General features: G+C 42.9%; 1 non-coding gene across 1 annotated transcript; it reads left to right on the top strand.

Annotated features, from left to right (window-relative positions):
• The first annotated feature begins 523 nt into the window (after window positions 1-523).
• On the top strand, window positions 524-595 carry Trnaq-uug (transfer RNA glutamine (anticodon UUG)). Its single transcript has one exon. It is a non-coding gene; the product is annotated as a tRNA-Gln (tRNA).
• Window positions 596-13,405: the final 12,810 nt, after the last annotated feature.

Here is a 13,405-nt window from a genome sequence, read left to right as displayed (position 1 = left end):
CGGTAGTTCTAGCTGTTGTAGTTTTAGTTGTTTTAGTTGTAGTTCTAGTAGTTACAGTTTTCATAGTCCTGTTATTGTATTAGTTGCAGTTGTTTTCATAGTTGTTGTTGTTGTTATTGTAGTTGTAGTTACTGTAGTTGTTGTAGTTCTAGTATAGTTATTCTAGTTGTAGTTGTTCTGGTTCTTCTAGTTGTAGGTGTTGTAGTATTCAAATTTGTTCTTGTTCTAGTTGTTCTTGTTCTAGTTGTTCTTGTTCTATTTTTTCTAGTTCTAATTTTCTAGTTGTAGTTGTTGTTGTAGTTAAAATTGTTCTTGTTCTATTTGTAGTTGTTGTAGTTTTTGTAGTTGTTGGAGTAATAATAGTGGCAGTAGTAGTAGTAGTAGTAGTAGTAGTAGTAGTAGTAGTAGTAGTAGTAGTAACAGAAGTACGTAGAGGTAATAATTCATATGTTACATACTTATCAGTTTATCTATATTTCAGACAAGATAAATGAATACGTAATAAAATCACGTTCCTCTTACCGGTCCCATGGTGTAATGGTTAGCACTCTGGACTTTGAATCCAGCGATCCGAGTTCGAGTCTCGGTGGGACCTTATCCTATCGCAGGTCTTTTGTGAAGATCAACTGCCCTTAGCACTATCCTGATTTGTCGTGTTCTTACGGGACGGTTAAATCTAGGGGAACTCTCTTCTATATCCCACTGTAAAGCACAGAAGGACTTAGTGTTACGGTGACAAAACCAGCTTGTGTTCTCATGAAAATGGTTATGCCCAGTCTATCTCTCTTGTATACCACACTGCCAAACACAGAAATACTTGTGGTTTTAGTTACGGAGGTAGAACCCATCTAGTTTTCCGATGAGACGGTCATGCCCAGTCAATCTCTTTTGTATGTTATATTGCCAAGTATAAAATTTCTAGAGGCTTTAGTTACAAAGACAAAACCTAGCAACTCCCGCCAGGAAACACGAGGATCCTAAAGTATATGACAACTATTCTTCAAGTCTATCATTCATTGCCTTACATTTAATGCAGGTGACAAAAAAAAATGTATTTCACTTGAAATAGTTGCCACGTACCGATAAAGAATAAAAGTCTTAACATTTGGAAAGGCTATTGAGACTAGGAATTTTATCATTGGCCGATTCGTGGTACCAGATCTAATCCGCCTTTTTCCCTTGCACTTCTAGATCAATTTTCCCTTTTATATCTATACTCTTTGAGGCACTATTGTTGCGGTAAACTCTCTTCTGTGGTTTTGTAAAGAACCTAAATCAACTTTGTTCTCTCTTTTCTCTCCTGTGTCTCCATGTAAGCAATTTTCATTGTGATTTGAATGTCTATGAAGGACAACGAAAGCAATAAAGTGATAAACACTGTAGAAGTAACAGATGGAAAAAAATCATGTTTTCCATTCCTTAAAATCCTTAGCTGAGCTCTCGTGCCACAAACTATGAACGTGACATTAATGTAACTCTGACAACAATATTTTCCATTCACACGCCCCACGTAATACCGAGTAGAGTAACAAAAACAAAACTCCCTCGAGAAAAACAAGATGCTACATTTTTCTCCTCATGCTTCTTGGAAGTGTTTGCTTAGTCTGCTGCGAATTCCCACCATCAATATATAAATTCACATCGTTTTGTAACATTTCTAGATTATTATGTGACAAAAGACACTAAGAGAGGAAAATAAATGTTTTATTGCAAGGAAAATATTCTTGATCGGATGGAAGAAAAAGCGAACAAACATGTGAAAATAAGGAAGTTTTGTATTAAAGAAATGTTAAATAAGGGAAAGTGTTGAATCAGGAAAAGTAATGTAGTATTACTGTAAGAAAAATAACCTTTTTTTTTTGGTCTGGAGAAGCAAAGCAAGGAGGAATTTCCTTCTTGGTCCGATGGAGAAACAGAAGAGAATAATAAATTTATGTATAGCTTAATTACACGTAAAATGTCTCTCTCGGTTGGATAAAAGGGGAAAGTTTGCACCAAAACACTCCCTCGGGACACATAGAGAGAACAGAATGACAATAAAAAAATATATAGCTTAATTACAAGTAAAAAGTCTCCCTCGTTGGAATGAAGAGGAAAGGTTGCGGGAAAACACTCCCACGGGACGCATCGAGGGAGCAAGTCTGACTGCGACACACTGGAGATGAAAAGAGGAAAAAAGGAGAGGCAAAAGAAAAAAACACCTCATGCAATTACCTCACAACCTTCTCTTCTTAAGTGTTCCGGCGAGTGATTGCGACAACTTTCAACGTGCTCTGGCGTAAGCTAGCGGAGTCTTTGAGGAGTGTTTTCTTAATTATAGTGGTATATGAATGACTTTCAGCATGGTCTCGTCTTGTATAATTTAATGTTCAGGAAGGTTTTCGTAATTCTAGTGATACCTAATCAATTTATAACATGCTTTGCTGTAAGTTATTGAAGTTCTCAGGGAGTTTTTCATTATATAGTTGCAGATTTTTTTTTTTTTTTTTTATATATAAAGAGGGATTCTGACCAAAGTCAACAAAACAAAAAAAAAAAAGCATTGAAGGTGCTACTCCCAAAGGTAAACAGTAACAGTCCCAAAGCAAGTCCGACATTAGAGAAGTGTCTTGAAATAAGGGGTGTTACACTGGGTAAAGTAAGAAAAATACCCATGAAAACTTGACCAATGATCTCCTTGGTCTGAAAATAATGCTTACAAGAGAAGAAAGTTTTAAATATATTGGAACTTTGAGAAACTGTTGCGCTGGGTGGCTGTTTGGTAGTCATCCTCCCTCTCTCTCCCCCTCTCTCCTTCCCTCTCTTCCTCATCACTCTCAAAACACTCCTGGCAAGAAATTCCCTCAGAAGCCACATGCTAAAAATCTATCATACGCATTTTTTAAAAAATGATGCGATCCTCTTATAGCGCGAAGTAAGAGTGTTCGAAACTGAATGAAAAAAAAGAGGAAACATGATGTTTACTGCTGCTTCTAAATGCACCGAGGAAACAGGTGACGGTGATGTATTATTGTCGTGTCTTCGTGTGTTTGTCTCCTTGCATGTGTGTGTGTGTGTATGTGTGTGTGTGTGGGAGGAGGAGGATGAGAGGTGAACATTTGCAAGAAGTAAACCTTTGCACATATTTATATTCTTTCACTCTGTACCAAGTCTTTCATGTGATGAAATGACGTAAAGACACACACAGAGAGAGAGAGAGAGAGAGAGAGAGAGAGAGAGAGAGAGAGAGAGAGAGAGAGAGAGAGAGAGAGAGAGAGAGAGAGAGAGAGAGAGAGAGAGAGAGAGTTAACATTAAGAACACATTACTCACAGTGTTACCATTAAGAATAATGTAGACTTAGTGTTTGTGTGTGAAACATTTCTCGATGCCAAGGTGCCAAGCAATTACGCCCGTGTTAAAGGGTATTCACCATGGGTAAGAAAAGACCGTTCTACACAAGGCGTGAGCGTAGCATTCTACTGCAAAGAGACTGTTAGTCCTCAGGCGCTAGAGCATCCCACACCCATGTCCGGTGAACTTGAGCTCTTGGTATTGAAAATAACTGACAACAACTGACAACAACGGTGTGGGTTGCTATACGCTTCCATCACAGGGAACAGTATTACTAAACTATCTCTCATAAATAAAACCTGGACACTTTGATGACGGCTAAGCAGTGTGACAGAGTGGTAGTGATTGACGACCTGAACCAGTAGAAGGTCAGGTGCGCTTTTATCTCTCTGCTGGTTGTGCACGACATGCACAATTAAATCACCTTCCCAACGCACAGGTCTGGGTCACCCCTGGACCCTGTATTGACGGAACTTCCTCTCCACATAGTGCAGTGTTCTCCATTCGACTTTGTAGGTACCTCAGACCACGTGGCTGTCCTCACCAGAGTACAGTTCAGGACACCACGTGAAGAGAGCTTCAAGAGTACCCTCTGGAGCTGGAAGGCAGCCGACTGGGGTGTCTCCGTGCCGTCCTGAGGACCACAGACTGGGAAGACGTGCTGCGTGGCGACGCCAACCAACAGGTGAGGCGGCTCACGGAGTTGCTCCATGCCCTGCAGGTATGCTGGATGCCGCACTCGGACAAAGAAACCAAGGCATCAGACCAGCCTTGGTTTGACCCTGCGTGCCGCGCTGCCTCTGATGGCAAGTACCGAGCTTAACGTGATCTTAAGAGTCACTCTACAGCCAGGAACAGGTTAAAACACCGAGAGCCAACAGAGCACATGAATACCACGCAAGCATGGGCAGTGGAGCAGTGGAGAGTGAACCTCAAGAGTAAGCTAGGAGTAGGTCAGGTTGGTTATAAACAATGGTGGAGCCTTGTCAAGGATCATCATGGTGAGTCGCGGGGCACTTCCGTCCCTGCACTCCTCCGGGCAGACAGCAGCATTGCCCACACTGCTTGTGACAAGGCAGACTTTCTGGCCAAGTACTTCGCTGAAAAGATGTGCATCCCCAACCCCGAAAGACCTCCGCTACTTCCTCTAATAGTGAAAGAATAACAGTGCACACGAGTGAAGTGGAAATGAGAACAATTCTAGAAAACTTGGATGAGAAAAAAGCGGTGGGGCCACAGAACATTAGCCTCCATGTTCTACGCCAGTGTGCGGCAGAGCTAGAGCGCCCCCTCTCTTCACTCTTTAATCACTGCCTGGACACCGCCACATAACCTGAAATGAGGAGTGTTATGCCTCTACACTAGAAAATTCAAAGACAAAGGCAAAAAATTAGACTCGTGTCTTTGCTGTCTGTGCGGAGCAAAGTGCTGCAGACAATTGTGGCCTCAAGAGTCACGCGACACCTCGAGAGGCATTACCTGCTGAGCAACAGGTAGCAACAGGTTTGGGTTCAGGCAGGGGAGGTCATCGGCAAACCTGAACTTGCTCCTCTCAACTGAATGGAGTGTGGCCCTGGACCAAGGCCACAACCATCGTGGCTCTTGACATCGAGGTGGCGTTCGACAGTGTGGCATGCAGCCATCATCAAAAAAGCTCCGCGCTGTAGGCGTGGACGGGGCACTCCTCCAGCTCCTGGAGTATTACTTGAGAGAAAGACATCTCAAAGTAATCATCAATGGGCGGGAATCAAAGCTACAGCCCATAAGGGTAGGTGCTCCTCAAGGGAGCTGCATCTGCCCTTTGAAGTGAAATGTCTGTTTCAATGATCTGTTACACCCCGATCCGAACGCGAAGGCGTTTGCAGATGACATAGCACTTTCCCACAACTACGGACTGGAGGAGAAAACTGCAGCCACCCGCCACGTCAACGCCATGCTGCATTGCACCCTGGGGAAGGAAGTGGCAAGTTTAGTTTGCCGCTCACAAAACCCAGCTGCTCAGCGTCACCATGAGTGAAACTCTGCGCCTCACCTTCAACGGGGAGACACTGACGCCGCGGGATGAGGTGGAGGTGCTGGAGGTGACTTACGACCCTAAGTTAACCTTCAGGACCCATGTGGGAGCTACTTGCCAGAGAGGCTTCGGGGAAGCTGGTATCCCTGAGGAGAATTTCCTACCTCCTAGACGCCAAAGGACTGGAGTTGCTCTACAAGGTGCAGGTCCGCTCCTCCTTGGAATACGCATGCCTGGCCTGAGGCGGCGCGGTCAGCAAGCATTTTGCTATCCTGGACAAGGTGCAGGACCGGGCGGCGAGGCTCATCAGGGAGTAGTGAGCTTAGCATTCACTTTGTACTCCACACCCTCCAACACCGGCGGGACATGGCAGGCCTCACCGTCGTGTTCAAGGTACAGCAGCAGCGGGTGGCTCACCTGCATGCTTTCTGGCAGCCTGCCCGACAGGCCGAGGTCACCACCAGAGCCGTCATCCGTGCCCCTCGGGAACTCCAGCCCAGGTGCAGAACGTGGCATCAACAAGGACAGTTCCTCAGTACGTACATCAGCTGGTGGAACGCGTTTCTTGCCGTGCAGAGAAGTGTTGAGCGCTGGTCCAGACAACACTTCAAGACTATAGTGGACATGTGTTTGCTACAGACAGAACAGATACAGGGTTTCAGATAGAGGGCATTAACAGTTACTTCTTTAGCGTAAATTGTTGTAGTAAATAATATGTAACGTATATGTACAGTAACTCTGTAAATTCATTTAAATTTGTGTAAATGAGAGAGAGAGAGAGAGAGAGAGAGAGAGTGTGTGTGTTGTGTGTGTGTGTGTGTGTGCGTGCGTGCGTGCGTGCGTGCGTGCGTGCGTGCGTGCGTGCGTGCGTGCGTGCGTGCGTGCGTGTGCCCGCCAAACAGACCGGGAGATAGACAGACAGGGAGAAAGATAGACAGACTGACAGACAAAACGCACCCAAATGTATTTCTGGCCTACATTTCAGCCGCCGACACCTGCATGTTGCCTCTCTCAGCTAGTTAGTAAATGTACTGATGCTTATTGACAGAGGTATTGGTGGAGCTCAGGTGAAGGTGTTCGGGACCTGAAGGGAGCAGAGAAAAGGTGGAGGAGGGAGCAGGACGGAAGGGAAGTGAGGTGGTGTGTTTAAGTGAATTTGGATATATGAATAACTTTAAAAAAACAAAAAACAAAAACTTCATAGGCATGACAGACAACCGAAGGAGAGAAAAAAGGTTCATGACAGTTGAAACAAGAAAGGTACTGGAAGGGGACTAACAAGTCGACAATTCCACTATGAAAATAAAATGAGGAGGAAGGTAATGGAGCAAGACGTAAAACTGACGAGTAACAAAGTATTCCATTATCAGTACACACACACACACACACACACACACACACACACACACACAATCAAAAAGAAAGAAAAGCAGACACTTTAATCACATTCCCTCAGACTTGGGCCATAAAGAAATTTGGCTTCCAGCAAATGAGAATACAATGACCATTAAAACTTTTAGACGATATTGGAAGCTACTTTATGTCTGGGAACTTCACTCACTCCTCGCACAGAAGCTTTGAGAGCATCACATCACCGTAAAGGTAGATAACCAATGTATGTGCTCTCTGTTATGGCAGACTCTTGTCACTGTGTGTGTGTGGAGAACGGGGTTTCGAAGGAGGGATGTATGTGTTCGCCTTCTACTTATTGGCATCATTATCAGAATGTACAATCTGAGCAACGTGGAATGGAAACCTAAGAATAGTAAAAGAAAACAAGGCAAGCAAACATTCACCATTGTATGTACTACGTATGTTTTGTGTGTGATTTCGCTGTTGAGTTCTTTGTATTACTATTACAGTATAAAGAGTAACGAACGACAACCTAATGATAGTAAAGAGAAGGAGAGACAGATACAGAACCGATGGGAGAGGTACGTTTTGCTGGGTTGCGATCTAAGAATGACAAAAAGCAGGGTGAATTGCCTCAAAGCAGGTCACTCATGAAAGCCCGCTACGTTACCGATCAAACAATACGTCCACTAACTTCTGGAACGGAATTGTCGTGCTCTTAAGTTTGTCATTATGAGGAGACAGAGAAGTGATTGGAGAGACCAAATAGAAAGTCTTTTTGGGTTTGCCTAGTTGTAGAGCATCCATGTTTGGGTCACTATAAGGACAAAGAAAGAACTGGTTCGAGAAGTGAAATAAGAGGTTTTGTAAGGTTATCTTTTTTTTTTTTAGACGAGTAGAGACGAAGATGTATGTTGAATAATTCACTATTTTCTATACATGATATTACACAAATTTAACTTCAGGTTACTATGTACGATGCACTTCTAGCTCTTTACAAATATGATGTTGAAAAAAAGAATGCACAATAGGGGCAAAAATTTGACTGGTGATGAAAGCCTGATACTAATACTCAGGAGGAAGTTTCATGGGTAAATTTTACCTCTTGGGGAAGAAGTGATTAATGGAGACGTAAATAGGTAGAACTCATTTGTCTGTCTCAACAAACATTACTCTTCACAAATAATATTTTTCTTCCTCCTCCTGTCTGCAGCAAAGTTTCGTGAAGTCGTTAAGTACTCAAAACTTCATGCGGAGCCCCGTCACTTGAACAGCCTCTGAGCCTCCGCACACTTCTCTCAGCGTGACGTCACTTCAAGCTGGTGCGAAAAATTGCCAATATCACCCATCTTTTATGCATGCCATAACCCGCTAACCTAGCTTAAAGCTCCCTCACTATTCTCCGCTGAAAAACTGCGCATCCAGAAAAGTGTAAAGCGTCTAATGCAGAACAGTGCGCTTTTATTTCGCTCCTTCTTTCTCTGATGTGCAACAACAACAAATTGCCATCGTCTATTTTTCATACCCAGCTTGTCCCGATTATCTCCCAGAACGGAACATCAGGTGATGCCAGGAAACTAAAACTTACGAGTGTCTACGAAAAATATAGCGAAGTCTAATGACCGCTGGAGTACACACGGTATATTTTCTCGTATCCTTAAGCAGCAGCAGCAGCTCCTGACGTTTTAGTTACTGTTGTTGTTGTTGTTGTTGTTTTTGTTGTTGTTGCTGTTGCTGTTGTTTGCTGTTGTTGTTGTTTGCTATTGTTGTTGTTGTTTGCTGTTGTTGTTGTTGTTGTTGTTGTTGTTGTTGTTGTTGTTGTTTGCTGTTGTTGTTGTTTGCTGTTGCTGTTTGCTGTTGTTGTTGTTGTTTGCTGTTGTTGTTGTTTGCTGTTGCTGTTTGCTGTTGTTGTTGTTGTTTGCTGTTGTTGTTGTTGCTGTATGCTGTTGTTGTTGTTGCTGCTGTTGTTGTTTGCTGTTGTTGTTTGCTGTTGTTGTTGTTGTTGTTTATGTTTACTGTTGTTGTTTGTTTGCTGTTGTTGTCTGCTGTTATTGTTGTTGCTATTGCTATTGCTGTTGTTGTTGCGCTGTTGCGGTTGCTGTTGCTGTTATTATTATTGTTGTTGTTGTTGTTGTTTCTGTTTGTTGTTGTTTGTTTGCTGTTGTTGTCTGCTGTTATTGTTGTTGCTATTGCTATTGCTGTTGTTGTTGCGCTGTTGCGGTTGCTGTTGCTGTTGTTATTATTGTTGTTGTTGTTGTTTGCTGTTGTTGTTTTTTGCTGTTGTTGTTGTTGTTTGCTGTAGCTGTTGTTGTTGTTGCTGTTTGCTGTAGCTGTTGTTGTTGTTGCTGTTTGCTGTAGCTGTTGTTGTTGTTGCTGTTGTTTGCTGTAGCTGTTGTTGTTGTTGTTGCTGTTGTTATTTGCTGTAGCTGTTGTTGTTGTTGCTGTTGTTGTTTGCTGTTGTTCGTTATTGCTGTTGCTATTGTTGTTGTTTGCTGTTGCTGTTGTTGTTTGCCGTTTTTGTTTGCTGTTGCTGTTGTTGTTTGTTGTTGTTGTTTATTGTTGCTGTTGTTTGTTGTTTGCTGTTGTTGTTTGCTGTTGTTGTTTGCTGTTGTTGTGTGCTGCTGTTTGCTGTTGTTGTTTGCTGTTATTGTGTGCTGTTACTGTTGTTGTTTGCTGTTGTTGTGTGCTGTTGCTGTTGTTGTTTGCTGTTGTTGTGTGCTGTTGCTGTTGTTGTTTGCTGTTGTTGTGTGTTGTTGCTGTTGTTGTCTGCTGTTGCTGTTGTTGTGTTGTTGTTGTCTGCTGTTGCTGTTGTTGTTGTTATTGTTTTTGTTGTTATTGTTGCTGATACTGTTAGTTATTGTTATTGTTGTTGCTGTTGTTGCTGATGCTGTTGTTGTTGTTGTTGTTGTTGTTGTTGTTGTTGTTGTTGTTGCTGTTGTTATACTGGTGGTGGTAGTGTGGTAACGGTGATGTAGTGATGGTAGTAGTAGTAATAGTAGTAGTAGTAGTAGCTGCCGTAATAGTAGCAATAGTGAGTAATAGTCACAACAGTTGTAGCAGTAGTAGCACCATTATTATCAAGGAATGGCTATTTAAAATCAACACCATTGTCAGTCTGTTATCAATCAATTTTGACCCGTTCATCTCAAACAAAGGACACCATTATGGTGCCTGCATTCTGACGTGTATTGCTTCCACTACCAAGCGTCCACGGCCAGAAAATAAATGGTCTCTCTCTCTCTCTCTCTCTCTCTCTCTCTCTCTCTCTCTCTCTCTCTCTCTCTCTCTCTCTCTCTCTCTCTCTCTCTCTCTCTCCTCTCCTCTTCTCTTCTCTCTCCTCTCCTCTTCTTTCTCCTCTCCTCTCCTCCCCTCTTCTCTCTCCTCTTCTCTATCCTCTTCTGTCTCTCTCTCTCTCTCTCTCTCTCTCTCTCTCTCTCTCTCTCTCTCTCTCTCTCTCTCTCTCTCTCTCTCTCTCTCTCTCTCTCTCTCTCTCTCTCGTCTCTTTGTCTTTTGTCTCCTCTCCTCTCCTCCTCTTCTCTCTCTTCTCCTCTCCTCTCCTCTTCTTTCTCCTTTCCTCTCCTTTCTCCTCTCCTCTTCTTTCTCCTCTCCTCTCCTCTTCTCTTCTCTTTCCTCTTCTCTTTCCTCTTCTCTCTCTCTCTCTCTCTCTCTCTCTCTCTCTCTCTCTCTCTCTCTCTCTCTCTCTCTCTCTCTCTCTCTCTCTCTCTCTCTCTCTCTCTCTCTCTCTCTCTCTCTCTCTCTCTTTCTCTCTCTCTCTCGTCTTTTGTCTCCTCTCCTCTCCTCTTCTCTCCCCTCTCCTCCTCTTCTCTCCCCTCTCCTCCTCTCCCCTTCTCTCTTCTCTCCTCTCCTCCTCTTCTCTCTCCTCTCCCCCTCTTCTCTCTCCTCTCCTCCTCTTCTCTCACCTCTCCTCCTCTTCTCTCTCCTCTCCTCTCCTCTTCTTTCTCCTCTCCTTTCCTTTCTCCTCTCCTCTCCTCTTCTCTCTCCTCTTCTCTCTCCTCTTCTGTGTCCTCTTCTCTTTCCTCTTCTCTCTCTCTCTCTCTCTCTCTCTCTCTCTCTCTCTCTCTCTCTCTCTCTCTCTCTCTCTCTCTCTCTCTCTCTCTCTCTCTCTCTCTCTCTGAATTCATGATCTCTCTCTGAATTCATGATATCTCTAAAATAATTCACTTTTCTCATTGTAGCAACGTTCAGAAAAAAAATAACTATGACCATCTTTTTTTTTTCAGACACCATGTTTAACTCCTTCCTTGGTTCCCTGCTCCTCTCATTCACACTTTCCTTATTCCCACAGCAGCTCGGCAGGTACAGCACAGTGGTCGTTAGAAGCTAAGTACCCTATCGCGTTACTATCCACTGTGTTACGTGCTTTTTCTTTATTCTTAGTGAAGTTCCCTAGTCTGATTAAAATTTGTCAGTTGGCAGGTTCTGTTAAGGAGATATTCAGAGACTGCCACGTGTAGTTCTGGTGGCTTGTTGCAGCTTTCCTCATTTTCTTAGATTCTATGAGTTTGGAGGAGTTAACCTTTTCACTACTTCTTGGCATACAATTTCTTTAAACAAATCCCTATGAGATGTTTTTGCTCAACAGTCACACCTGAACACTTTACTGTCTAGGATATAAGAAACCTATTCTTTTTAACCCATTTTCTTTCTTGTTGGTGTCCGTAAAGATACAGTGCCGTGCTTTTAGTAGTGATGTGAAGTGATGCATATCGCAGTGGAAGAGTTGCGATTCAGGAAAATGCTAGACAGTGGAAGCGAATGCAGTGTGTTACTAATTATTGGTCATGACTTAACACTGCAGGAATGAAGCAGCTGCGTGAAATGTAGCAATGTTTTTGCAAGATTCGATATTCATCTCTTTGACACTCCTGAAGGACGTCGATTATGTTATCAAACTCGTTCAGTGTTCACGAATAAGGCAAAGTTATCAGGCAAGCACTATTGAGTCAGACGTTCATTTGTTTTATTCTCCAGAAATTATATTTTTAGGAAGATTTTAAAGGCTTGCTTAATACTCTTCCGTCTATCTATCTATCTATCTATATTCAATGCCTATTTCAAACACTCCCTAAAATGGCTATGATAAAGATGTACACAGCAGCAGCAGACCGCATCACAAGAGGACAGCTGAGGTAAAGTATTGGGACAGTTGTCATCCGGCAAGCCACCATAACAGGGATTTATGCCGTGATTTTATTATTAACAACCACAACTCACTGGACGGCTGCGTGGAGACACCTCAGTAACGCAGAACCGAAGCAGGCACCTTTCACACCACCCACGCCCTCACACCTCTGCTCCCCACATCGAGGCCCATAAGACGAGCAGGGTGAGAGGATTTCCCCCATCGACCACGACAGCTTTCAGAGGTGCCCAGACAGCCTTGGGACTCATAGGAAAGACAAACATTATGGGAATACAATAACCACAAGGACAAGAGCCCTTCAGACAAGACTGTCCTACCACCCAGACAGCTCTGAGGGTGCCCCGCAGCTGGACTAATCTACAATACCTAAGTAAAGTTTCGATCGCCGCTTAACAATAGAATCCAAGCCGATTCTGTGAAGCAACCTTGCATTTGCGAGTCTCCATCACTTCTTGGAAAACAGGAGAGAGTGGGTTCCAAGCATAGCATCACTCTTGACAAGAATATTGAGGAGAGGTATAATACAAGAGAAGGCATATGGCATAATAAAGGACACCAACCCTCAATAAAGGTACCAGCCCCGACTTCCCAAACACTCGTAAATAACAGAAGAGTTATCTCAAAAGTATTAGGTCTTGCATTCCTCGACTAAGTTTTCCGGAAAGACACGGTTCATATCTCATACCATTGAGAGAGGGAAAACAGCTTATAGATATTCCGTAATGGATCTCTTTCCCTTTAACCTCCTCCCTGAAATGTGGAGATAATAAATAAACCCCATGCCATATAAAATCCGGACTTGGTAAATGTGGAAGTTCGTGTTCTATTTCCTATTCGTGGTAGGGACATCTTGTGTGCATTTCTTGCGGCTGAAGGTGAATTGCAAACTGATCACCAGGCGAGGGCGGGAAGGAGCGAGCGAGGCCACTTGTGTTTGAGGCAGAATGGATATTTCGAGGAGACGTGATGCACAAATGTTATCAATACCGCGAAAACCTGTAATCCACCAGCTCTTGCAAACCGCGACCCCAATATCATCTGGAGCCACGCGCGTTTCCCTAGACCTCAATATTGTATTGTGTACCCAAGAGTGTGTTATCACTCTTTCCCATAAATGCTTTAGAGTTTGTTTTTTTTTCTTTTTCTTTACGAGCATTCAATGAAAATGTGATATGAGGAGTGGAATTTTACGTGTGTATTGTAATGTCTATAGTGTATTGTACTGTCTACAGAAAAGTTTGGTTGACAGTCTATCTATCCACGAATATCAAAATCTTTATTCCTATCAGTTTTATTTCTCAAGAACGCATTTATAAGGAAAACGAGATGCGAGGGCAGAGAAATTATGTATTCATATTGTTCCATCCACAAGAATTGTACCTAAGAAACTTAAGAGTCTATTTAGTATGATTATCACCAGTTTCTCTCACAACCCGTTTTATTTTCTTACCTTTTTTTTTTAAAGAAACGTATATAAGGAAAACGAAGTACAAGACAGTTGGAATTACATGTATATTGTATTACAGAATTGCATATGTATATT

The sequence above is a fragment of the Scylla paramamosain genome, chromosome 2 (assembly GCF_035594125.1).
Source record: "Scylla paramamosain isolate STU-SP2022 chromosome 2, ASM3559412v1, whole genome shotgun sequence".
In the NCBI taxonomy this organism is placed as follows: domain Eukaryota; kingdom Metazoa; phylum Arthropoda; class Malacostraca; order Decapoda; family Portunidae; genus Scylla; species Scylla paramamosain.
The sequence above is the reverse complement of the archived record's forward strand: the minus strand, read 5'-3'. Positions and strand labels throughout refer to the sequence as shown.